This window comes from Protopterus annectens, chromosome 10.part0, assembly GCF_019279795.1.
Source record: "Protopterus annectens isolate FY-2018-M chromosome 10.part0, PAN1.0, whole genome shotgun sequence".
NCBI lineage: Eukaryota > Metazoa > Chordata > Ceratodontiformes > Protopteridae > Protopterus > Protopterus annectens.
The window spans coordinates 559,012,855-559,039,022 of record NC_056744.1 but is presented as its reverse complement, the minus strand read 5'-3'; positions in this window follow the sequence as shown (position 1 = coordinate 559,039,022).

Here is a 26,168-nt window from a genome sequence, read left to right as displayed (position 1 = left end):
GGTGGGATCAATGGGAATGGGTGTGACCAACTAGAAAGGGGAGGAGCTATGCTCAAAACCACAAAAAACTTTCATTAAATACGCTGCCCTGGGTGCCAAACCATCATTATGAGAGTCCAATCAAGACAAAATGAAGTGTAGAAGAAAAAAAAATTTCAATCCATTCGCTGCATCTCAGCTTACTTAATATCTAGATGGAAACAAAAAGGATGTGAGGCATAAAAAAAAATTACCTTTTAAAATACATTACTGGAATGCCAGTCAAAATCAAGTATAAGAAAAACAAGCAGCACTTAACTCAAATCACTTCTCCTTGCACTCCAGTTTTAATTATAATTTATATTCAGTTTTATGAAAGTACCAAGTAACATGCAGAAAGTAACAATCTCTGTGATACCCCCACTTGTAAAAATGTTTCTTATCCAAAAAAGACCTGCTGCCTGACAACTATCTACTTGTTTCATGGGGAAAACATGATCAAAGTAAAAAATGAAAAGCAAACAAGAAACAAGCTCAACATATATTGCTTAAAGGATTACTGCACATGATATGGACCACACATGATAGATTGGCACTGTTTAGTTTGCAGGTAGAGCCTGTAATAAGCTTAACATAATGTAATTCTGTCCTTTATTACAAATACTGTCATATGCATTTCAATAACCAAGGCTTATACGTTATCTATTTATGTAAGTATTCTCTGCATGGCAACAACAGAAAGGCTTTCAATGTTGGCAATACTGCTTACCGTATAACCTTGTATATTTACAGATTTAATTGCTTCCCATTAGGGAGGCACCTGACATCTGGGGCACGACAAACTGATGTAATGGCATCAGCTGCATGTTTTATACCCCTGATGTCATGAAGAAGGGACAGCAACCAACGCAGGACCCAAGACTTTGTTATTCAGGCCGACTGAGGGCTACTGCAAGCAGATAACCCAAATGTGATGACTGCATCAGTGAAAACACTTGAAAAATCTACATTTATGGTAAGTGTACACAACTGTACTTTCTGTTTGTGAGACCTTCTGTGTTGAGGCCTCCACAAGGAGAAAACCTCAGAGACAGTAGTCTGTGAATCAGAAAAGTTTAATTTGATGGGGAAGTCTTATCTCAGATGTTTTCCCCATCCCCTTAAGCCATTTGGAATCACAAACTATGTTTTCTATAATAAGTAAAAAGTTAAAATGAAATGGTTGAACTCTCAGTAAATCAAGTGGTAAGAGAAGCAAACAAATATATAAACAAATATATAAACAAAAACCATTTGAACCATGCTGAAATCACTGAAGTCAACGCAAATTTATAGATTTGCATTGACGTCAGCAATTTCAGTGTGGTTCAAGTGGATTTTGTTTATATATATTATTTTTCCATAATTTAAATGACTATGTATAAACATGCTCCTGGTGAATAATACAACGGAGGACAACATTTTCATGAACCACAGAGTTAAGCATTAATGTATCAAAGCATTATCCTTCACTGTCATAGTTTGGGCTTTATCTGTGGTAAAACCTACAAGCCTATTTAGAAGCAAATGGACTTTATCTAAAACTTGTGTCACCTGTTTGTGTGTCTCTTTCTGTTGTTGTGCCTTTCATAGGCCACAGTTGTACAAATTCTTCCACCATAACAACATTCTCCATTTCACCTCTGACAAAGATAACAAGGTAAGTTTCATATAGCCACAAACTATATATTTCCTATAAAGAAGTATCCGATATGCATCATTATATCTCCAAATGCCAACACAATTAAAACAAAAATGGGCAACACCATGGCTTCAAATAAAATTTATCTGAATGGGGGCCATAGGAGTGGGTCAGGAGTTTATTTTATCAACAAGTAGACATGAAGCACAGAATCAGTTTTGGATGGGGATACCAATCAATTTATCCACTGCAGTAGGCATGCACAGTAAAACATGCACAAACACCATGTGCACACCTGTGGGGAATTTTGGACGCTTGCTCATTTACTCATTTACACATATTTGTAATGTGGGAGGAAACAACACTGGTACAGAAGGATGGACAGAGACTCCACACAGCCAGAAACCAAGCCAGAGAACACAGTCAAATGAATAGGCTCTGCAGTTATATGCAAATTCCCAGCATGCACTTGCTCCCATTCAGATCTATAAAACTAGAACTTTATTCAAGTTTGCTACTTTAAAAATGCTCTCAACAATAATCATGGAGCTATCCAGAGGCTATGTATACTATTCTGGCATTTCACACGCAAGCAAAGATAAAATAAAGCAAGCTGAACTGAGCAAAGAAAACATATACTTATCTACTGAACGTGTGTACTTCAAATGCATATCCTAGCTTGCAACACCTCATCACACACACACACACACACACACACACACACACACACACACACACACACACACACACACACACACACACACACACGGTAAGAATAAAACAAAAAGAAAACTTCTCACACATTCTTTTTCACATGCTTTGACTTGCTTCTGTATTTACTGTGAATAATAATAATAACCTACTAGCTCATCTGACTTCAGTAATTAATACTGTCATTTAAATGCCACAACTCTACCTTGCAACATCAGTTACTATGTATATAAAACAATGAAAATTAGCATGCAGACTTAAGCTTTCTTTATAATAACATAACCACACCTTATAAAATTAGTTGCTTACACTTGTATTTTACTGCAGTACACACTTTTGGTAGGGTATTCTACCATTTAAGGACACTACATCACATGGTTGGCAGTACTGGTTTGAAAAAAGTAAGGTTATTATTTGCTAACAAATTCATCCTATAAACATACATTTGAATCCTTCTGTTCAGCACTCTTTGTACTGAGCCCTGCACATTCAAATCTCACCATCTGCCTTATCATGCATCCTGAAAGCACTCTTCCTTCCCATTTGGGAAATGTCAAACAACATTTTCTTCCATTACCACTACATAATGTCATCAGACTTGCTCTTCAATTAGCAGTATACCAGTTTTGTACAAAGCAGTGGCCATAAAAATCCACCCTTGCCACCAACTGTACCACACCAAAAAAAAAAAAATAACTAGCCACAACATTGTTATCATTTAGCATGCTACACTGCCTTACCTAAATATTCTATGCCCAAATAATTAAATAAAAAAGTGGCAAAACATTGCATATTACAGCTCAAGCCAATATTTGGGTCTATATTAAATAAACGAACGCTTAAAATGTCGAGTACAACATACTCGAACACTTTTAAGCGAACATTTATGTAAATGACAGCTGTAAATATCGTAAATAGGAGTTTCGAAATGTTTTGTTTGGCCAGCACTAAAATACGTCACGTATCACATCATGTAAACTACTTCAACCAAGAATTCCGTAAATAAAACTAAACACCAAAGTCTAACCATGAAACTATCGCAATACACTACCTTACATACTAACTGCAAAAATGAAACACAAGTAAACATAAAACAACGATCACTACAACACAGATATACATAACTAGCACTGCTGCTTCCGAAGGACATGCAATAACACAAAAAGAATTAAATACTGAACTACGTATTAAATGAACAGGTTATTACCATGGTTGAAAAGAGGTACAAAAGTACATTGCTTGTTGTAAATTGAAGGAAAGTGCCCGAATATGTTGAGTGCATCGCGTACATATTCATGTTTGTATTGCTTTCAGTTAGTGTAGCGTCCGACAGCAAATGGGAGGAGGAGTTGGCCAAACAAAACTTTTCTACATTCTGAATTACGACATTTTGAGCTATCGATTAAATAAACATTCGCTTAAAAGTGTTCGAGTATGTCGTACTCGACATTCTAAGCATTCGTTTATTTAATATAGACCCCGATATTCTATATCAGACCCAAATAAATAAGCAACAAGAGGCAGAACACTGCATGTTGCATCTTTCTTGATATTCCATACAAGCTCTAGATTAATAAACAAAATGAAGCAGAGCACTGCATATTGCATCTCACTCCAATATTCTATACCAGCTCCAGATAAATAAAAATATGGTGGAACATTGCATATTTTATCTCTCCCTGATATTCCACAACAGCTATAGATAAATGAATAGAAAAGACACAGAACACTGCCTATCGTATATTGCCTTGATATTCTGTGCCAGTTCTAGATAGATAGATAAATAAATGGATGAATAGAGGCAGAACATTGCATATTGCATTTCATCTTGACTTTCCATACCATTTCTAGATAAATAAATAAAAAGAGACAGACTATTACATATTACATGTTGTTCTGATATTCCATGACAGGCCAAGACAGAGAAATAAATAAATAAAAAGAGGGAGAACAGTGCATATTACATATAAGCTCTAACTTACTAAACAGAGGCAGCTCACTGCATATCACATCTGGCCACTATATTCCATACCAGTTCCAGATAAGTAAATAAAAAGAGGCAGAGCATTGCTTATACTGTCTCACTCTAATATTCCACACCAACCCTAGAAAAATAAATAAAAAGAGACAGAATATTGTGCATTACAACTAGCCCCATTACAGAAGGATGGACGGAGACTTCACACAGCCAGAAACCAAGCCAGAGAACACAGTAAAATGAATAGGCTCTGTAGTTATATGTAAATTCCCAGCATGCACTTGCTCCCATTCAGATCTATAAAACTAGAACTTTTTCAAGTTTGCTACTTTAAAAATGCTCTCAACAATAATCATGGAGCTATCCAGAGGCTATGTATACTATTCTGGCATTTCACACGCAAGCAAAGATAAAATAAAGCAAGCTGAACTGAGCAAAGAAAACATATACTTATCTACTGAACGTGTGTACTTCAAATGCATATCCTAGCTTGCAACACCTCATCACACACACACACACACACACACACACACACACACACACACACACACACACACACACACACACACACACACACACACACACACACACACACACACTGACAGATGGTAAGAATAAAACAAAGAAAACTTCTCACACATTCTTATTCACATGCTTTGACTTGCTTCTGTATTTACTGTGAATAATAATAATAATAACCTACTAGTTCATCTGACTTCAGTAATTAATATTGCCATTTAAATGCCACAACTCTACCTTGCAACATCAGTTACTATGTATATAAAACATTGAAAATTAGCATGCAGACTTAGGCTTTCTTTATAATAACATAACCACACCTTATAAAATTAGTTGCCTACACTTGTATTTTACTGCGGTACACACTTTTGGTAGGGTGTTCTACCATTTAAGGACACTACATCACATGGCTAGCAGTACTGGTTTGAAAAAAGTAAGGTTATTATTTGCTAACAAATTCATCCTATAAGCATACATTTGAATCCTTCTGTTCAGCACTCTTTGTACTGAGCCCTGCACATTCAAATCTCAGCATCTGCCCTATCATGCATCCTGAAAGCACTCTTTCTTCCCATTTGGGAAACAGTCAGACAACATTTTCTTCCATTACCACTACATAATGTCATCAGACTTGCTCTTCAATTAGCAGTATACCAGTTTTGTACAAAGCAGTGGCCATAAAAATCCACCCTTGCCACCAACTGTACCACACCAAAAAAAAAAATAAATAACTAGCCACAACATTGTTATCATTTAGCATGCTACACTGCCTTACCTAAATATTCTATGCCCAAATAATTAAATAAAAAAGTGGCAGAACATTACATATTAAAGCTCAAGCCGATATTTGGGTGTATATTAAATAAATGAATGCTTAAAATGTCGAGTACAGCATACTCGAACACTTTTAAGCGAACATTTATGTAAATGACAGCTGTAAATATCGTAAATAGGAGTTTCGAAATGTTTTGTTTGGCCAGCACTAAAATACGTCACGTATCACATCATGTAAACTACTTCAACCAAGAATTCCGTAAATAAAACTAAACACCAAAGTCTAACCATGAAACTATCGCAATACACTAGCTTACATACCAACTGCAAAAACGAAACACAAGTAAACATAACACAACGATCACTACAACACAGATATGCATAACTAGCACTGCTGCTTCCGAAGGACATGCAGTAACACAAAAGGAATTAAATACTGAACTATGTATTAAATGAACAGGTTATTACCATGGTTCAAAAGAGGTATAAAAGTACATTGCTTGTTGTAAATTGAAGGAAAGTGCCCGAATATGTTGAGTGCATCGTGTACATATTCATGTTTGTATTGCTTTCAGTTAGTGTAGCATCCGACAGCAAATGGGAGGAGGAGTTGGCCAAACAAAACTTTTCTACATTCTGAATTACGACATTTTGAGCTATTGATTAAATAAACATTCGTTTAAAAGTGTTTGAGTATGTCGTACTCGACATTTTAAGCATTATTTGTTTAATATAGACCCTGATATTCTATATCAGACCCAAATAAATAAGCAACAAGAGGCAGAACACTGCATGTTGCATCTTTCTTGATGTTCCATACAAGCTCTAGATTAATAAACAAAATGAAGCAGAGCGCTGCATATTGCATCTCACTCCAATATTCTATACCAGCTCCAGATAAATAAAAATATGGTGGAACATTGCATATTGTATCTCTCCCTGATATTCCACAACAGCTATAGATAAATGAATAGAAAAGACACAGAACACTGCTTATCGTATATTGCCTTGATGTTCTGTGCCAGTTCTAGATAGATAGATAAATAAATGGATGAATAGAGGCAGAACATTGCATATTGCATTTCATCTTGACTTTCCATACCATTTCTAGATAAATAAATAAAAAGAGACAGACTATTACATATTACATGTTGCTCTGATATTCCATGCCAGGCCAAGACAGAGAAATAAATAAATAAAAAGAGGGAGAACAGTGCATATTGCATATAAGCTCTAACTTACTAAACAGAGGCAGATCACTGCATATCACATCTGGCCACTATATTCCATACCAGTTCCAGATAAGCAAATAAAAAGAGGCAGAGCATTGCTTATTGTGTCTCACTCTAATATTCCACACCAACCCTAGAAAAATAAATACAAAGAGACAGAATATTGTGCATTACAACTAGCCCCATTATCCCTTGATAGATCCAGATACATGCATTCAAAGAGGCAGACCACTGTATTTTGCATCCTGCCACGATATTTATTTATCTGGATTTGGAGTGGAATAAAAAGTAAGAGGAAGAACATTGCATACTGCATAACATCCGAGAATGCAGTGGCACCTTTTTCAATTCTAGTGGAAACTGTATTAATTCCATACAAAAAGGAGTTGATTTAGTTTGAAAACCAGTATAAACAATGCTTTTATTTTACAAACACTGTTTTCAGTTCCTTTATATAGTATTTTCTGATATTCCCAACTAAGAGTTTGAAAACAGCACACACACACACACACACACACACACACACACACACACACACACACACACACACACACACACACACATATACATATATAAATGTACATATCATGTACATGTAAAGATATGTAGATACATGATCAAAAGCATGCACATGCACACTCCAAGATAGATGGACTGTTTTACACCTGCTGCCCTTAACTTACTACACTCCCATACTATGAAGGCCAACTTATGCCCTGCCATTCCAAGTGTCAGTAATGAAAGTTCACCCTCCTCCTACTTTTATAAACCATGACCTCAATGACACAAATTTTATAACTTCACAATTACACTGCACCTCACCACCCTATGGAAAAGCTTGCTCATTGTAAAATTGTTCCAACCTCAATCACACAGACACAAATTTATAATTTTACTGCATGTAACTACTTACCTCTTTGTAAACTACATCTCAGAATCACATAACACAATCTCCCATATAAGTCAAAACTGAGGCCGCTGATGAAACCATACATTTTTCAAATTTCTACTGCGCAGTACTACTTAAATACCATAAACCAGACCTTAAATATACACAGCAAGACCTCCATAAGGCAAAAAGTCAGAACACCATTTGCATTTGCACAGCTATCCTAACCATAACATCATAGACACAAATTCAAAAAGTTTACAATTTTACTACACATTACATTACTACTTGCCTGTTGTGAGTAATCTGATGTTATGCATGAAAATCCTGCAAACTGATTTTTTTAACAAAGAAACCACCACTCCAAAATGGCACCGTAGCTAGCCAACATTCTCCAACCTCAGCTACAAACTTTCTCTGATTATATAAGCATGCTGACATACAGGATGCTGCTGAAAAACCCACGAAGTGTATTTAAAGAGGAACCACACTATTACACACACACACACACACACACACACACACACACACACACACACACGCACGCACGCACGCACGCACGCACGCACACACACACACACACACACACACACACACACACACACATACACACATATTCTTTCATACTCCCACTCACGCACACACAAACACACACATGTCTTCTCCTACCTGTTTAATGCACAGAACATAATCTAGCCAGCGACCGACCAAAAGAACACGTCCGAAGCCACATAATCCATGTCCGAATCCATCTGCACAATGTCCATCCAGTCAGCGACCATTTGCAGTATAAATCACAAAGCCCACGCAACAAAATCCCCACAAGAGCTCGCAGCTCACCCCTCATTGGCCCTGTCTGCAAGGGAAGCAGTCAGGTCATCAACTGCACAGATTCCTGGGTAGCCTACAACACAGGTTGCTGCGTACCCCTTTCTCTCTATCCGGACTGCTGATAAAGGCAGTCTGAGTGGATTTTTTGGTTCACAGATTTTTTTTTCTTTGTTTTTTTTCTACGTGGGAGGGCTGCAGACTGGCAGTCCGATAGCATGAGCCACCCCTAACTAATACATGTTGGTGTGGCTGTTCAGATTCAAAACAAGGTAAGTGGAAGTGTGAGTTTATGTGTAAAGTGGCTCTTTTTTTCTTTTTTTCGAGAGAAAGTGTGTGCGGGTATGTGTTGTATGTATTAGTCGTTAACTGTGTGTGTCGTTGTGTGTGTGTGTGTTGCATGTGTGGTTGCTGTAGTTCTTGTTCTTGCTTGCTGTAGCTTGTGAACCATAGCCATGATGAAGAAGAATTGTGAACTGTATTTTGAGTGTATTTGCTGTGTTACTGCCCATTGCTGCTTATTTGGCACAACAATGTTTGTTTTAAGTTGGGTAAGTGTTATTATTTTAGTATCGTCGTTAGTAATCCTGTTTCCCTAGCCTTATTTAAGTATATTTACTTTTTTTTTTTTGTGTTTTGGTGAAGTAAGTGTACCCGTTTTGAACCAATATGGTCATGGTTTTAGGACGCCCTGACAATTTTGATGGAAGTAGATGAGCTCGGGGGGGAAGATATCACCCCTAGTGAAACATACCTAACAGGTGTTCGCTGCCTCAGATTTTAAGTAATTACCAGCAAATTGACTACTTTTTTAGGAGGGGGTTGTTGTTAGGACCAAATAAAAGGAACAGATGTATGATGCTTGATGCACTGAAAATATATAGGCTAAGCATTTTGACTTTGGGCTAAGAAATGTATTTTTTATAACTGTGCTTTTACACACACAAAAAAAAAAAAAAAAAAAAGCTAGGCCTATGAACCTATTAGTTGTCTGTGCTTCATTGCTTGTGTTATTTTATTTAAAATTCTTTTTCCCTGAGTATTAAAAAAGTTTTGGGCAGGGGAAGCAAAAAGCAGGCTGATTTGTGTATGAAAAACTGGGACATTGACCCAGATTAATAATTTAAAGATTAAGAAAGAAGAAGCATTCTAGTGTTTCCTCACGTGGGGCCATGTCATCAATTTTACCAGGCCGCGAGAGGTTGAGAAGAACCATTGCCTTAAAAAGAAAATACTTCACTCCAACTCATTCAGTTTATCATTAATTACCAAGGAGAGATGGTGTGTTTAACATTCTTCTGGAGTGATGTTGACTTTTTAATCCCTTTTGCATTTTTTTCAGATTTTTTTATTATTGTGCAGAATTCTCAGGTTATTGTAGATTAGACTTTGGTTCTCACTGTAGCAACATAACATCATGGCATGGTTTTAAGTTTCCGGCACACATCTTTTTGACATTTTGAAATGGGTAGTTATTGGTTCATACATTTTGTTTCATTGTTTATTAAACAAATGTTTAAATATAATTCAGTACAATCAGGAAAGTGAATCCAAGAATAAATACGTGTGTGCATGGCCCCCTAAAATGTGTGCAAGGAGTCTGGTGGGTGTGGCTTAAGGCCAAGAAACACTACCGCTGACGCCATGTTGGTGCAGTCATGGAATGCAGTTGAGTTACAATCAGACTGGATGAGACCCATTCTTTTACTTTGGTACTGTAAAATTGATGAACTGCTTTAAAAAAGAGATGGGAAAGAACTATGGCAGCTGCTATGTTCTGGCAACATAATTATCTTAGTTAAAATACAGTATATCTGTAAGAATAAGGTCCATTTATGAAAGCCCATGGTGGTTGTTTGTATCAACTTGGAGAAAAGACAACCAGGTAAAGGTATAAACCCTGTTGGGAAAAGTCCCACATCAACAGCCTGATGTTCCCTTTCTTGGCCATGATTTAATTATCAGAAAGGTTTTGCAGTTCTTTAAGGACCTGTAGAAACAGTGGAAAGAGGATAGTGTTAAGGAATCCAGAACAACTTCTGCAGCAGAAAAAAAAACAAAGACAATTCACAGATGGAGGCACACACCCACTAATCTCTCTCTCTCTCATAAAAATGTGTGTGTGTGCATGTGTGTGTGTGTGTGTGTGTGTGTGTGTGTGTGTGTGTGTGTGTATATATATATATATATATATATATATATATATGGCGGCTGGTGACTTCAAATTGAAGGGAGGCTGCAGGAGACAGCTGAATGGGTGGGGCCAATGAGAAGGGGTGTGGCCAATTATAAAGGTGTGGAGCTATGATAAAAAAATGCAAAAACTGGGACTTTAATTAAATATGCTGCCCTGGGTGCCAAACTGTCATTATGAGAGTCCAATCAAGACAAATTGAAGTCTAGAAAAAAAATATTTCAATGCATTTGCTCCATGACATCTTACATAATATCTAGATGGAAACAAAAAGGTTGTGAGACATGAAAAAATAAATTACTTTTTAAATACATTACTGGAATGCCAGTCAAAATCAAATATAAAAAAACAAACAGCACTCAACTCAAACCACTTATCCTTGCACTGCAGTTCTAATTATAATTTATATTCAGCTTTATAAAAGTACCAAGTAACATGCTGAAAGTAGCAATCTCTGTGATACCCCGACTTATAAAAATGTTTCTTATCCAAAAAAGACATGCTGCCTAACAACAACTATCTACTTGTTTCATGGGGAAAACATGATTAATGTACAAAATGAACAGCAAATAAGAAACAAGCTCAAGATAAATTGCTTAAAGGATAACTGCACAGGTTATGGACCACACATGATAGATTGGCATTATGTTTCGTTTACGGTTAAAGCCTGCAAAGATGACTGCAAGTCTCAAACAAATGTAATGAGGTTCTGAAAATACTGTAATCCTGTTCTTTATGACAAATACTGTCATATGCATGTCAATACCATACATTATCTAGTTATGTAAATATTCTCTGCATGGCAACAACAAAAATGCTTTCAATGTTCATAATTCTTTAACATTATGCTTATTAAAGCTCACTTGCATCTTACAATCTCAGACAAGCTTAAATGATGGTCATTAAAACTTTGCTACTTAAACACATACCAACAGGTACTGCAACAACATGCATTTTCTGAATAAGAAGCATAAATCAACAGTATAAGAATATGACAGAAAACCAGAACATTCTGCAAACTCAATGACAAATGAAAAGCCACTGTAGTACTTGAACCTATCATGGATGAGGAATGACTTACACTGCATAACTGCTCCTTGCCTTGCTTGGACACATCCAGAGTCACTACATGGGGGAGTGGGAGTACAACAATTATGTCACAATTTGAAATGTCTCTGGCTGACGGTGATGGCCCTGACACATGTGTCATACCTCTCAACCTCAGAGAAAGAAATCTGTACAAAGCCATAAAAAGAAATGGGACAAAGGCCCAAAAATAAGGACAATTTTAAATGTTGCTCTTATAAATTTAGAAAGATATTAGAATAGTAGGTCTTGCATTAGTATGAATTTTCTGTAGGGTATGAAATTTGAAGCTTAAATGTCTGTCATTATTTTCTAACTTCAGTCTTTAAGGATTTGCCACTAATTTGCCAGAAAACCACAATTTTATGAAAAACAGACCAAAAATGTGATGCAAAAATATAAAATAGCCACACAATACAACTGGGAACCTGTCAAAGAAGGGACACTTATTTTAATATTAGTACTGTTAACTTGAGCAGCTGACAAAATAAGAATTTACATGGATTTCTGAAATTAAAAGCAATCTATAACTCTGGTCATTACAATTACTTATTAATTGTAAACCCTGCACAATTTATTCCAAATGTGCCATTTTATGGAGGGATTATTAGGGGGAGAGTAACACTTTGAGCCAAAATCGATGTACCCAATTCTATAAAGCAATTTATTTGCACATACTTCTCAACTTCTTAATGCAGGAAATCTGGACAAGGCCAAATATATTGGGGGAACATACAAACAGTATAAACTTAGACAGTTGATATAATAACAGGTCTTGCTTAAATAATCATTTGTCTGAAGGCTATGGAGTCTGAAACTCAATGTCTGTCATTATTTAGTGACTTCATTCCTAAATGATTTTTACAGAAAACCACAAATTTTATGAGGAATAAAACAAAAATAAGCAAAAATCTATGCATTCTGTGAAAATCTGAACAGTTGAGAGGTATAGTTCAGCTGGGGCTGTCTCTGAGTTTGTCACCTTTTCCCCCTCACAAAATCATTGTCGACTGGGGCCTCCCCACTGCAGCCATTCCAATCTCCCATTACTTGGCTATTTTGCTTTACTTCTACGATGATTTGGATTTCATTTAAAAGATTTATTTTATATTTTATAGCACAAACACCAATAGACATCTGCTAAACAAAGCAATGCAGTCTCACAATGAAAATAGACTTAGCATTAAAACTTTTCTGCCTTGAAACTCACATTCATTGAAACAGCATTGAAACCCACATTTAAAGAAAATACATCTGGCCAGTAGCAGATACAGATTAACTGTGGGCAGTTTTCAAATCATAAGCCCTTTGTACATGAAACGTACACCTTCCTGATTGTATTAAATTATATTGTATAATACAGTACAGTTGTTAGAGGGCGTTTTAAATGTATTGTTTTGAACATTTTTCCAGTAAACAATGAAACAAAATGCATGCACCAATAATGAAAAAACTGCCCAATTCAGAACATTTCATCAAAACGTCTACTTAAACTTCAACAATCCACCAGTCATCTAAATAATTCCACATTAAAGAGATCTGCAACTAATGAAGAGGTTGCTGCTAGCAAACAATTTTTTATTTCATTGTTTCATCTACAAATAAAGTGTCTGTTGCCCTTGATGTATACATTGCGTAAGTTACACTAAAAAAATGATAAGCTAGTAATATTGCAATAGGGACTGGAAGACAAACTGATAACAGTTTCATAGTTACTAGGTATCTCCGCCAAAGAAGATATTCTCATGACTGCAGCATCCACCCCCTTTAAAAGTATAACACAGAACAGTATCAGCAATGCATCTACATGGGTCTATGTTAAATGTTTGAACATCCAAAATGTCGAACATTACATGGTCGAGACCAAGTGTTCGACATTTGGATGTTCGAACATAAAAAAAAAAAAAAAAAAAGAAAACACAGACAGGCGCCCTCCACACCCCCCTACTTAAATATACAAACTCCAAAACAGCACTTCAGTGCAGAAAAGGGAAATTCTCCCTATCTGCACCTTACAGTGCCATTGAAAGTCTATCTTTGAGCACTCAACATTTCAAACGTTTCGTCTCGACCATTTAACGTTCAAAATGTTAAGAGTTCGAAGATTTGACAGGTGCCCCATTTGCATACAGTGGGAGTAGAACTCACAGCTTTCTGCTTCAAAAGCAAGTACACTACCTGTTGCACTATTAACAAAGCAAGCAGACTTGGCATAAGCAGCACTAAACTTCTCTTTCCCTGAAGCTCTCAGCTCCTTGTAAAATCAACTCAACACTCAACTGTATCTCTCAATTTTGCAGCACAAGAAATCTGGAAAAGCCAAAATTTATTGTGGAATGGACAAAAGCCCAAAAACCAGGGACACATTTTAAACATTGCTTGTATAATCTTGGAAAGTTGCTAGAATAAAATGCTGCGTTACAACCATACATTTCACTGCCAAGTCTTGAATCCAGGACCCTATGCACTACAGCTCGAGCAACGTACCACAATGCCAAATTAGCAGTTTCTGCAAAGATAAGAAGACTGAAACTTAAATGGCTATCATTTAGTGTATTCAGTTCTCACCACAGCTCTCAACCTCTTAGCACAAAACACCCGTACAAAGTGAATAATGGGCGAATACAGCCCCCAAACATATTCATTGAATTCAGTTCACACTATAGTTCTCTACCTCTTAGCACAAAAAAAATGGAAAAAGTGAATAATGGGGAAATACAGCCCCAAAAATGGGGACACATTTCAAATATTGATCTTATAAACTTAGAAAATTGATAGAATAAAAGGTTTTGTCTTACATGTACCTTCTGAAGAATATGAAGTCTGAAATTCACATATCTATCATTCCAGAAAACCACATAATTTATTTTTATGAGGAACAGAACAGAACAAAAATATGAGGCAAAAATCTGAAAAATTTTCACAAGTGGTGGTGGGTAGGGAATTCAGGCTTTTGCTATCTGCATGCAAGGTACAGGATTTGAGCCTGTCTCTAGCAGATATATTTACATGGGGCATTTTACACACACACATACACACACACACACACACACACACACACACACACACACACACACACACACACACACACCAAAAGCAGCTCCATTAGTATCTTCAACACACACACCCCAAAAGCAGCTCCATTAGTACCTTCAACACACACACACACACACACACACACACACACACACGCACACACACACACACACACACACACACACACACACACACAAACACACAGACACCTAAAAGCAGCTCCATGAGTACCTTCAACACACAGACCAAAAGCAGCTCTTAGTACCTTCAGCACACACACACCCCAAAAGCAGCTCTGTTAGTACCTTCAATACACACACACACACACACCCCAAAAGCAGCTCCTTTAGTATCTTCAACACACACACACACCAAAAGCAGCTCCATTAGTACCTTCAACACACCCCCCAAAAGCAGCTCTGTTAGTACCTTCAAAATGTAAGTAAACAACTTGGTGCTTGCCTCAGTCCTGGATAAACTCTGCTGCTTTAGCTTGCCTCATAAACAACATGGTTCCTGGTAAACTCTGCACACTTGAAAGTACCCGAATGCTGTTCGTCCATCACATAAAAAACGTGGGTCCCCAGTAAACTTTACTTCAGCTCTGATTTCTGCTTCAGGCAGCTTGCCTCAGTCCTAAGTAAACTCTGCTTCAGCTTGCCTCTATGGTCCTGCGAGAGCAGCATGCTTACAGTTATCCAGCCTGCAGACGTTACAGTCTGATCCTCTTCCAGACTTCTGGGGCATCTGCAGTCTGATGCCTTGTTTCCCATTCTGGACTGCTGTTTAACCAGTCTGAATTTGGGAAATGGACACTCCCCCTAAATTTTAAATGGACACTCCTTCAAATTTTTTTTTCTTTTTACAGAAGTGAGGAGTCTGAGTTAAATGGTCCGGACACTTTAAATTAGTGGTCCGGACATTTCACACCAGTATGAGCATATTTTTTTCCTTTTTACAGATGGGAGAGGGGGGCTGCAGTCCTACAGTCCGATATCACAAGCCACCACTGATATATATATATATATATATATATATATATATATATATATATATATATATATATATATATATATATATATATATATATATATATATATATATATATATATATATATATATATATATATATATATATGTATATATAGGTCTACTTTGATTCACTGAAAACTCATTTCACTGAATTTCAAAACACTTACACTAAATCACTGAAAGCTCAAATCACTGAAAACTCATTTAACTGAAATAGAGTTCACTGAATGTAAGTACTGTTGGACAAAAAAAAAAATGTAGTTAGGGTGTGTGGGGGCACATACCCCGACATTGGAGGTGTGGGGGCATAGCCCCCCACCTACTTCTGGTTTTATATTGTTAACTTTCAATGAAATGTGATTCATAAATATAAAAACTAAGTAGGTGGCGGGCTATGTCCCCCACTCTCCCCATTGTGGGGGGCTGTGCTCCACACACACACCCTAACTACATATACTAAGTCCAGGATTGCACTACAGTGGTGAAAAGGGCATATACATTTTATTTTCCAAACAGTACTTAAATTCAGTGAAATGTGTTTCTGTGAAATGAGTTTTCAGTGAATCAAAGTAGACCTATATATATATATATATATATATATATATATATATATATATATATATATATATATATATATATTCACTTTATATGCTTGAAATCCTTAAAATGGAATTTCAGAATCTTGAGCCCATAAAGTGGAAAACCTAAACACGGAACACTCAGAAGCTCGGAATTCAAAATCGTGACTTCTATACAACACACACACCACACACATACACCTTCCTCCCTACAAACAAATACACAACCCAATCCTAACTCCAAGTGTGGGGGGGAAGCCCCCCTGCACCCCACCCCCTACTTAAATATACTAACTCCAAGGTCGCACTACATACACAAACAAACAAAACACCACCACACAAGCTACATCCCCCTGGCACACACACACACCACAGTAACAAAACACACTAACACACGATACAGACCCTACCCAAAACCCTTAAAACATAAACACTTACCTGAATCCATGAATACAGCACAACACCAGAACTGCTAATTCAATATCTCTGAAATGCAAGATTTGGAATTTCACGCTTCTGAGTGTTCGGTGTTTTAGGTTTTCCACTTTATGGGCTTGAGATTCTGAAATTTGATATTTCAGGATTTTGAGCATATAAAGTAAATCTATATATATATATATATATATATATATATATATATATATATATATATATGATTTTGTTGATTTTATTTATGGTCAACATCTGTTTAGTCAGTTTGGTCGAATGCATACAAAATCAACAGGTGTTGCAGACTGTACAGTTCTCAGGGTTGGGAAATATGCCCCTTCCCCAAGATTGTACTCTCTTAGAGGAAATCTACTAATCTATTTTTTAACTTTTATTTTGGTATGCACAGAGGCATATGCATAATCAATGTGCCAATGCTTGTAGTGTCAACATTTTTGATGACTTTGGGAATGTCTAAATTTAGGTGTTTCAATCAAAGTTAAATATATACCTAAATATATCAACTCCAAGATCATACTCCACAGAAGAAAATGGAAAACATACCATTATGTGCTTCATGACTGCCTGTTGTAACTTTAGTCATGTTCCCTTTTGATTTGGTATACCACAACATAATTCCTCTTAGTGTAGTAAGGTTGATCTCGGAGTTGATATATTTAAGTAACAGGGGGTGTGGGGGTGCAGCCCTCACATGGGGGGTGCAGGGGGCTTGCCCCCTGCTAATAGTTGTAGAAGAGTAATATGTATTGTTATTTGTAAGTGTTGGTGTACTCTGTTTTTTTGATATTATAAAATTCAGTATTTTGAGTTTTTAGTATGGAGTAAACTAATATGCTTTGTCTTTTATTTGTTCTCTAAGTACTTCTGGTGGAGTATAGTAAGTGTTATTATCTTGTACTTTTTTTCGATATTATGAAATTCAGTATTTTGAGTTTTCAGTATTTTGAACTTTCAAGATTTTGGACTCAGTATTTTGAATTTCAAGTTTATGAGCTTTCAAGATTTAGAAGTGGACCCACATAAATAAATAAATAAATAAATAAATATATATATATATATATATATATATATATATATATATATATATATATATATACACACACACACACACACACACACACACACACACACACACACACACACACACACATCACAGAGTATTTGACCAAGCATTAGAAATACAGGGCTGTTATACCCAGCTGATGTCCATTGCCATTAGGGTGACTGCAAAATATCCCAACTAACAAACTAAAACCGTGAGTGAGAAGGTCACACAGAAAAAACAATCAATAAAAACTGGTTGACTTTTGGACAATTTGTGCTGTGCTGATGAGGTCATAACAAGGCTGAAATATGCATATCCACAGCTAGTAGGGCTTGGCTTTATTGACCTGAAATTGTCCATTAAATGACTTAAAAAGAAAAAAGACATGGGCATTCAGAATCTCCATATAGCTGAACCACCAGACGTTCATAAGGGTCATTTGCATATATCCTATGTGCTTCTACTACTAGAGGTTTGAGAGGTCACTCAGTGGAAGTTCTAGCTTGGCTAGAGCTTTCATTTAGTTTTTACTGATTGTTTTTTCTGTGTGACCATCTCACTCATTGTTTTAGTTTGTTAGTTGGGATATTTTGCAGTCACCCTAATGGTAATGGACATCAGCTGGGTATCTCTGTCTTTTGCACACAGTGCAGACTAGAGAAGTTGTGACTGCAGCTGAGCTACAAAATATAAGTATCATCTTGATTTTTTTTGATTATTTTTACAGATTACTGTTTTTACAATTTAATATATATAAAGCACTTTGTCTATTCAGTATCTTCACAAATCCTTATCTGTTTAAAAACTTTCATTTGTCTCTAGTGCTTGCTGTCTGGTAGGCTATTGTATACTTGGTGGCTTTGCAGTTGCCCGTCCCTACTGTGACACACCTCCCAGTCTAGTGTCATTAGCTCATTCTGCTTAATACAGAGAGACCATTTGATAAGGCCTTCTGTTCCTCCTTTATCCCTTTCAAAAAGTAAAACAAAACTTTTTTTTTTTCTCTTTCGCCTGAACCTTCTTGTGTTCTGACTGTCCTTCTCAAACATTTTGGAAATATACAGTATATTTCAGAGCATTTGTTATAACTGTATTTGCTATAACTGATTTAAGTATTTTTTTCTGTTTTTTTGATTATTTACTGCTTAGCGACTGCATTTTAGCCTGTTTATACAGCTCTGCATTCTATTTAAACTGTTTTTGTGTTGATTAACTGTTTTGCACTTTTAAAAAGTTAGTTATTGCTTAATATTACCTGTAGGCTAACACACTCAAGTGTGCTAGCCGCTTAAAAGCATTTATAGCATTTACTGCCTGTTTTTCCTCTGTTTTCTGCAAAAAAGAAACCAGTCTTCAGAGTTTGCTGATCTCTGGGCTTTGTCTTGGTTCCTGTGCTATTCCATATCCTTATTTGGATAAAAGGAAGCGTCTTTGTTCACCAGTGGGAGTGGGGAGCACTGAGCGGCCTAGTTGTCCCTAGAGGAGTGGTTTCCAGCCAGAAACTTGTAGTCTATTGGCCATTTTGGGTGAATTCCTAGCTCTTTTCAGCCCCTGTAATAAAGCCCGCTTGCTTGTATTCAACTCAGCACAGCTCCTCGTGGTGTCCTGCAGAGTTCTACAAGCAGCAGAGAGCAAAAGAGTGACTTTTTCCTGATTTAAGTATTTTTTTCTGGCTTTTTGATTATTTACTGCTTAGCGACTGCTTTTTCGCCTGTTTATACAGCTCTGCATTCTATTTAAACTGTTTTGTGTTGATTAACTGTTTTGCACTTTTAAAAAAGTTATTTGCTGCTTAATTTTACTTGTAGGCTAACACACTCAAGCTAGCCGTTTAAAAGCATTTATAGCATTTACTGTCTGTTTTCTTCTGTTTTCTGCAAAAACAAAAAACAAAAAAAAAAATCTTGTTTTCCCGCCTTACTGAACTAGAATAGTCCAGTCTTCAGAGTTTGCTGACCTCTGGGCTTTGTCTTGGTTCCTGTGCTATTCCATATACTTATTTGGATAAAAGGAAGCGTCTTTGTTCACCAGTGGGAGTGGGGACCACTGAGCGGCCTGTTTGTCCCTAGAGGAGTGGTTCCAGCCTGAAACTTGTAGTCTATTGGCCATTTTGGGTCAATTCCTAGCTCTTTTCAGCCCCCTGTAATAAAGCCCGCTTTAGCGTGCTTTTTCACTTGTATTCAACTCAGCACAGCTCCTCGTGGTGTCCTGCAGAGTTCTACAAGCAGCAGAGAGCAAAAGAGTGACTTTTTCCTGATTTAAGTATTTTTTCTGGCTTTTTGATTATTTACTGATTAACGACTGCATTTTCCCCTGTTTATGCAGCTCTGCATTCTATTTAAACTGTTTTTGTGTTGATTAACTGTTTTGCACTTTTAAAAAGTTATTTGTTGCTTAATTTTACCTGTAGGCTAACACACTCAAGTGCGCTAGCCGTTCAAAAGCATTTATAGCATTTACTGTCTGTTTTTCCTCTGTTTTCTGTAAAAAAAAAAAAAAAAAAAAAAAAATCTTGTTTTCCCACCTTACTGAACTAGAATAGTCCAGTCTTCAGAGTTTGCTGATCTCTGGGCTTTGGCTTGGTTCCTGTGCTATTCCATATCCTTATTTGGATAAAGGGAAGCTTCTTTGTTCACCAGTGGGAGTGGGGAGCACTGAGTAGCCTATTTGTCCCTAGAGCAGTGGTTCCAGCCAGAAACTTGTAGTCTATTGGCCATTTTGGGTCAATTCCTAGGTCTTTTCAACCCCCTGCTATAAAGCCCACTTTAGCGTGATTTAGCGCGGAGTTGCCCATAGAGCACCATCGGGCAGTGCCGGTTATACAAGGTTAAACTATTTCTGGCTCCGTAAAGTCTGCTCTTCAATTTTTCCCTTAGAACTTCTCTACTTGCAATCTAAACAGTCTATCCTCTATCTCAATAGCTCAGCACTTGCTCCTAAAGCATTTTTATATAGGTAAAGTATTTGTATACTAAACAAAGTACTACATTAGCCTAGAATCCCCTTGAGTACCCATTTCCCTATAGGTCCCTTCTGACTCAGTTACACAGCAAACTTTTTCACTTTTTCTAGCATGTCGAAGGGTCAGTTGCTACCGTCCTCTCCTGTTCAGCTGGTGAATCTGGGCATCTTGAGGCAATGTTACAATTGCGTCATGTACACAGACAACCCACTCCTTCTCCCACAAAACACAAATACATGTGAGAGATGCAACTATATAGCCAAACTGGAGGCTGAGCTCTCTCAACTCAGGACTGGCAAGACCAGACAGGAGGAGAAGGAAACCACGCACACCACAAACCCAGTTTCACATAGAACTATCACAACTGCAAAACAAACACATAAACACACAAAGACATACTCGGAGGCACTGATCAAAAATCTACCAAAACTACAGAGGCCTCCAAAGCAGACACCCTAGCAACTGCCACCTCAAGACATAAGACATGCAACACATAGTTCTCAAAGTCAGTGTGCTAAACAGTCACAGCCCTTAAGGCCAAACACAATGCCAGACACACTTGTTATAGGTGACTCCATAGTCAGACACACTGACATCCCACTCACCAGACTGAACAAGGAAAAGATCACAGTTAGCTGCCTGTCAGGCGCTAGAATCCGCCACATAACACAAGCACTCAGGTCACTCCACAGCAAGTACAAGTATGACTCAGTCATTGTCCATGCCGGTGTGAACGACCTGAGACGTACCTCCCTGGACTACATGAAAAGAGACATAGAGGAGCTCTCAGATTATGTAGCCCAGGCCGGTATGACCCTGACCCTGAGCAGTATCCTACCCTCACCAAGAATGATGCCACAATACAGAGACAAAATGATCAGCTTTAATAATTGGCTTAATTACTGGTGTCATTCTAAGGGGATCCAATGTCTGTCTGCCTGGGATGACATGCTTGACAAGCCACGCTGCTTCGCAAGGGATGGCTTGCACCTGTCACCCCTGGGCTTCCGGATATTGGCAAAGGCTCTTGCCACCCCCATAGTGCCTTTTTTAGGCAAGGCTCAAATGATAAACCTACCACCCTAGAAAACAAAAATGGAGAAAAACTAAGGGTAATACTGCTCAATGCCAGAAGTCTAAACCTCAAGATGCACCCTCAAGCCCTCCTCAGTATGGAGAACATCGATGTTTGTGCTGTGACTGAAACCTGGTTCAAGGCTCCTGAGAGCACCCCAGCACTATCAGGTTATACCTCATATCATGCGTTCCGCCCCAAAATCCGGACCGAACTACAAAAGGAGGGGAGTATCCATATTCATAAAGGATACCCACACCTCCAGGTTAGTGGCAACGCACGAAGCATCGGAGACCATCCAGGTGCAATTAACCATAGGTAAAACTGCCCTACAGTTTGTAACATGCTACAGACCACCTTCTCAAACTCAGGAAACCCACACAGCCTTCCTGAAGACACTGGAGAGTATAAATGTCTCTCCAAACACCATCATATTGGGTGACTTCAACTACCCAAACATAGACTGGGAACATTACTCAAGCCCCAACACCCTAGCCCAAAGGTTCCTTGAGTTCATAAACTCAAATGCTATGGAACAACTAGTCACCATTCCCACAAGAGGAGAAAATATACTAGACCTGATCATCACAAACATGGGGACAAAATGCTCCACACCGAAGTATATCCCTCATTGGTGAGATCAGACCATAAATTAATCTCACTGGAGATCCACATCCCGCCCCCACCCAGCAAAAGACCACAGTGAAGAACTTCTAAAGCAAACTTCACACTTCTTAAAACTGGAGTGGTATCCTTCAAGGCCCCGAGCCAGTGGAAACCACAACCCACGCTGCTGAAACCCTTACAAATGCCTTCTACGAGCACCTCCAGGAATGTATGGATCAAGCAATCCCTAATAAAATCAAGACCTTTTCCACCAAAGGCAGGCGCCCGGTCTGGTGGACTCCAGCCATAAACAAACTCTACAACAAGAGGAGAAAGCTACTACATGACAGAGCAAAATCCCTAAATGGGAAGGCATCTCTGATCAATACTAGCAAAAAACTATGATCACTCATAAAATCATCCAAGGCCAACTTTGAGAGAAAAATTGCTAATGACACAAAAGACAATCATAAAGCCTTCTTTAGCTATGTTAGAAACCTCGGTGGAAACTCCCAGATATGCTCAGAATTAGTCCAAAATGATAAACGCATCACTGAACCCACAGACATTGCGAACATAGTGGCAGACAGGTTCAGTGCAAATTTCTTCCTCCCTCCCTAAAAGGAGAAATATCTATCCCACCAGAGTCTAGCCTCCCAAACATCTCAGATGCCCAGGTGAGAGCTGCTCTCTCTAAAGCAAAAAACACAGCATCAATGGGACGGTGTCCCCGGCTGTGTGCTACACGAACTCAATGAGGAACTAAACCCACACATAAGGCTGCTGTTTAATCTTAGCCTTACTACAGGATACGTACCCAAAGAATGGCGTACGGCAACTGTGGTCCCACTCCACAAAGGCGGTGCTCCTACGGACCCTGGAAATTACCGCCCCATAAGCTTGACGAGCCTTGTCTGCAAAGCTATGGAGAGGATCATAATGGAACTCATAAATAAAGACACTGGGGACCTACAGACACTGGATCCTACCCAATTTGGCTTTGTCAAGGGCAGATCCTGCCTCTTGAACAGTCACTAAGGCCATTGATGAGGGTAAGGCAGTTCACACAGCCTATCTTGACCTAGCAAAAGCATTCGACACAATACCCCACTCGGGCATCATAGAAAAGCTCACCAGCTTAGATGTAAACCCATATGTCACAAGATGGGTTGCAAACTGGCTCAAGGACAGAACACACCGGGTTAGAGTTGCTGGTGCCATGTCAGACTCTAAGCCGGTCAATAGCGGTGTCCCACAGGGCTCAGTCCTGGGCCCCCTCTTGTTCGGCATTTATTTTTCTGAAGTGCAGGCAAACATAGGGGGATTGTGGCTGACAAAATTTGCAGATGACTGCAAACTGGGCACCATAATTGACACTCCATCAGACACAGACATCCTCCAGAAAGGTCTCATAGAAATGGATAACTGGTGCCAGAGCCATGGCCTTAAGCTAAATGACAAAAAATGTATAGTCATACCCTTTGGGAAAAACAAGGTAACCCCTGATTACCACATAGGTGGTAATCCATTAAACACGGAAGAAGTTATCAGGGACCTGGGGACCCAAGTTGACAGTAACCTCTCTTTTGACACTCACATTGCCAAAGTGGTTAGGAAGACCTTCTACATTGCCCACCTGATCATGAAGGGATTCACATCCAGATCAGGAGAGGTCATTGTACCCCTGTACTCTTCACTTATCAGACCAATGATTGAGTACAACGCCCCATTCGGAATGTACCTTACCCGACACCTGCAGCAGTTGGAAAGACCCCAAAAGTTCCTCACCAAAAGGATAAAGGGGCTCAAACATATGTCATACGATGCCCGACTGAAGAAACTCCAGCTCTATTCAGTCGCATACCGTCTGCTCAGAGGTGATCTGTGCCTGACATACAAGGCCATGTCCAACCCAGAATTAATGGGCATGCTCCACCTCAAAAAATCCAAATCCACCAGAGCCACGAGAGCAAGAGACTTAAACCTCAACACGGATATAAATAGGATGTGCTGGAGGGACAGATTCATCACCCAGAGACTCCCTACACTATGGAACAGAATCCCAGTCCATGTGAGGCAGAGCCCCTCACTGACTCTGTTCAAGAGAAATCTTGACGAGTGGATGGGAGATCGTAGGTTTACCCCGGGAATCATCTCTGTATCACTGCTGGACAGAGGCACAGCAAACTAATGGGTATAGTATTCTCATCCTAAGGGGTGGTGAAAGCCACACACACTCTGGCTAGGCTTATAAATGCCCTAGGGCAGATAGCCTAGTATGAACCTATGAACCTATAACAGCCCTGTCTTTCTACTGCTTAGTCAAACACTCTGCTTCTTCTGTGCTGATGAGGTCATAACAAGGCTGAAATATGCATATCCACAGTTAGTGGGGTTTGGCTTTACAGGTCTGAAATTGTCTATTAAATGACTTGGTGTTCAGAATCACCATATAGCTGAAACCCTTGATGTTCATAAAGGTCGTTTGCATGTATCTCATGTGCCTGTGATACGAGAGGTTTGAGAGGTCACTCAGTGGAAGTTCTAGCTTGGCTAGAGTTTTCATTTAGTTTTTACTCATTGTTTTTTCTGTGTGACCTTCTCACTCATTGTTTTAGTTTCTTAGTTGTGACATTTTGCAGTCACCCTAATGGTAATGAAAATCAGCTGGCTATAACAGCCCTGTCTTACTAACGCTTAGTAAAGCACTCTGCTTGTGCTGTACTGATGAGGTCATAACTCCATAGCTAGTGGTGGTTTGGCTTTATTAGCCTGACATTGTCCATTAAATAACTTAAAAGGAAAAAAAGTCATAGGCATTCAGAATTGCCATATAGCTGAAACACCTGATGTTCATAAGGGTTATTTGCATATATCCCATGTGCCTGTGATACAAGAGGTTTGAGAGGTCACTTAGTGGAAGTTCTAGCTTGGCTAGAGTTTTCATTTAGTTTTTACTCATTGTTGTTTCTATATCTACCTAAATAGGAAAGGAGGCAGAGACTTCTACCTCCCAAAACAAAGACAGGGAAAAGGATCACATTTGTTTAGCCTCCAGATAGGACAGTTAAGTGTAAAGTTGTCCCATAGAAGGAAGAAATACAGAGTGACTCTAGGAAGAACATCTCTAGGTTAGGACAAATATTCCCCTGTTATGTATCAACAAACCTAACCCTGCTAGGAAATGCAGAATTACCTGGTTTATAGGACTTCAAAGAAAGAAAGGACCTTGTACATCAGTTATTTGTGCCTGAACCATTTAGACAAGTGGTTATTTAAATTATCCATATTATTGTATTTGATTGCTTTTTTGGCACAGTTAAAACTAAAGTGATGGTCCTAGATACGTTTTATTGGCCAGGTATCCTGAAGGAAATGGAGAAGTAGTGTGCCATTTGTCCTGCATACCAAAGGTCAGTTTTTAACCTAAGTTTCAGGAATTCCCTAACTTCAGTGTATATAACTAAATTTAATTTCAAAAGAATTGCTATATATATTTTATTTCTATTTAAT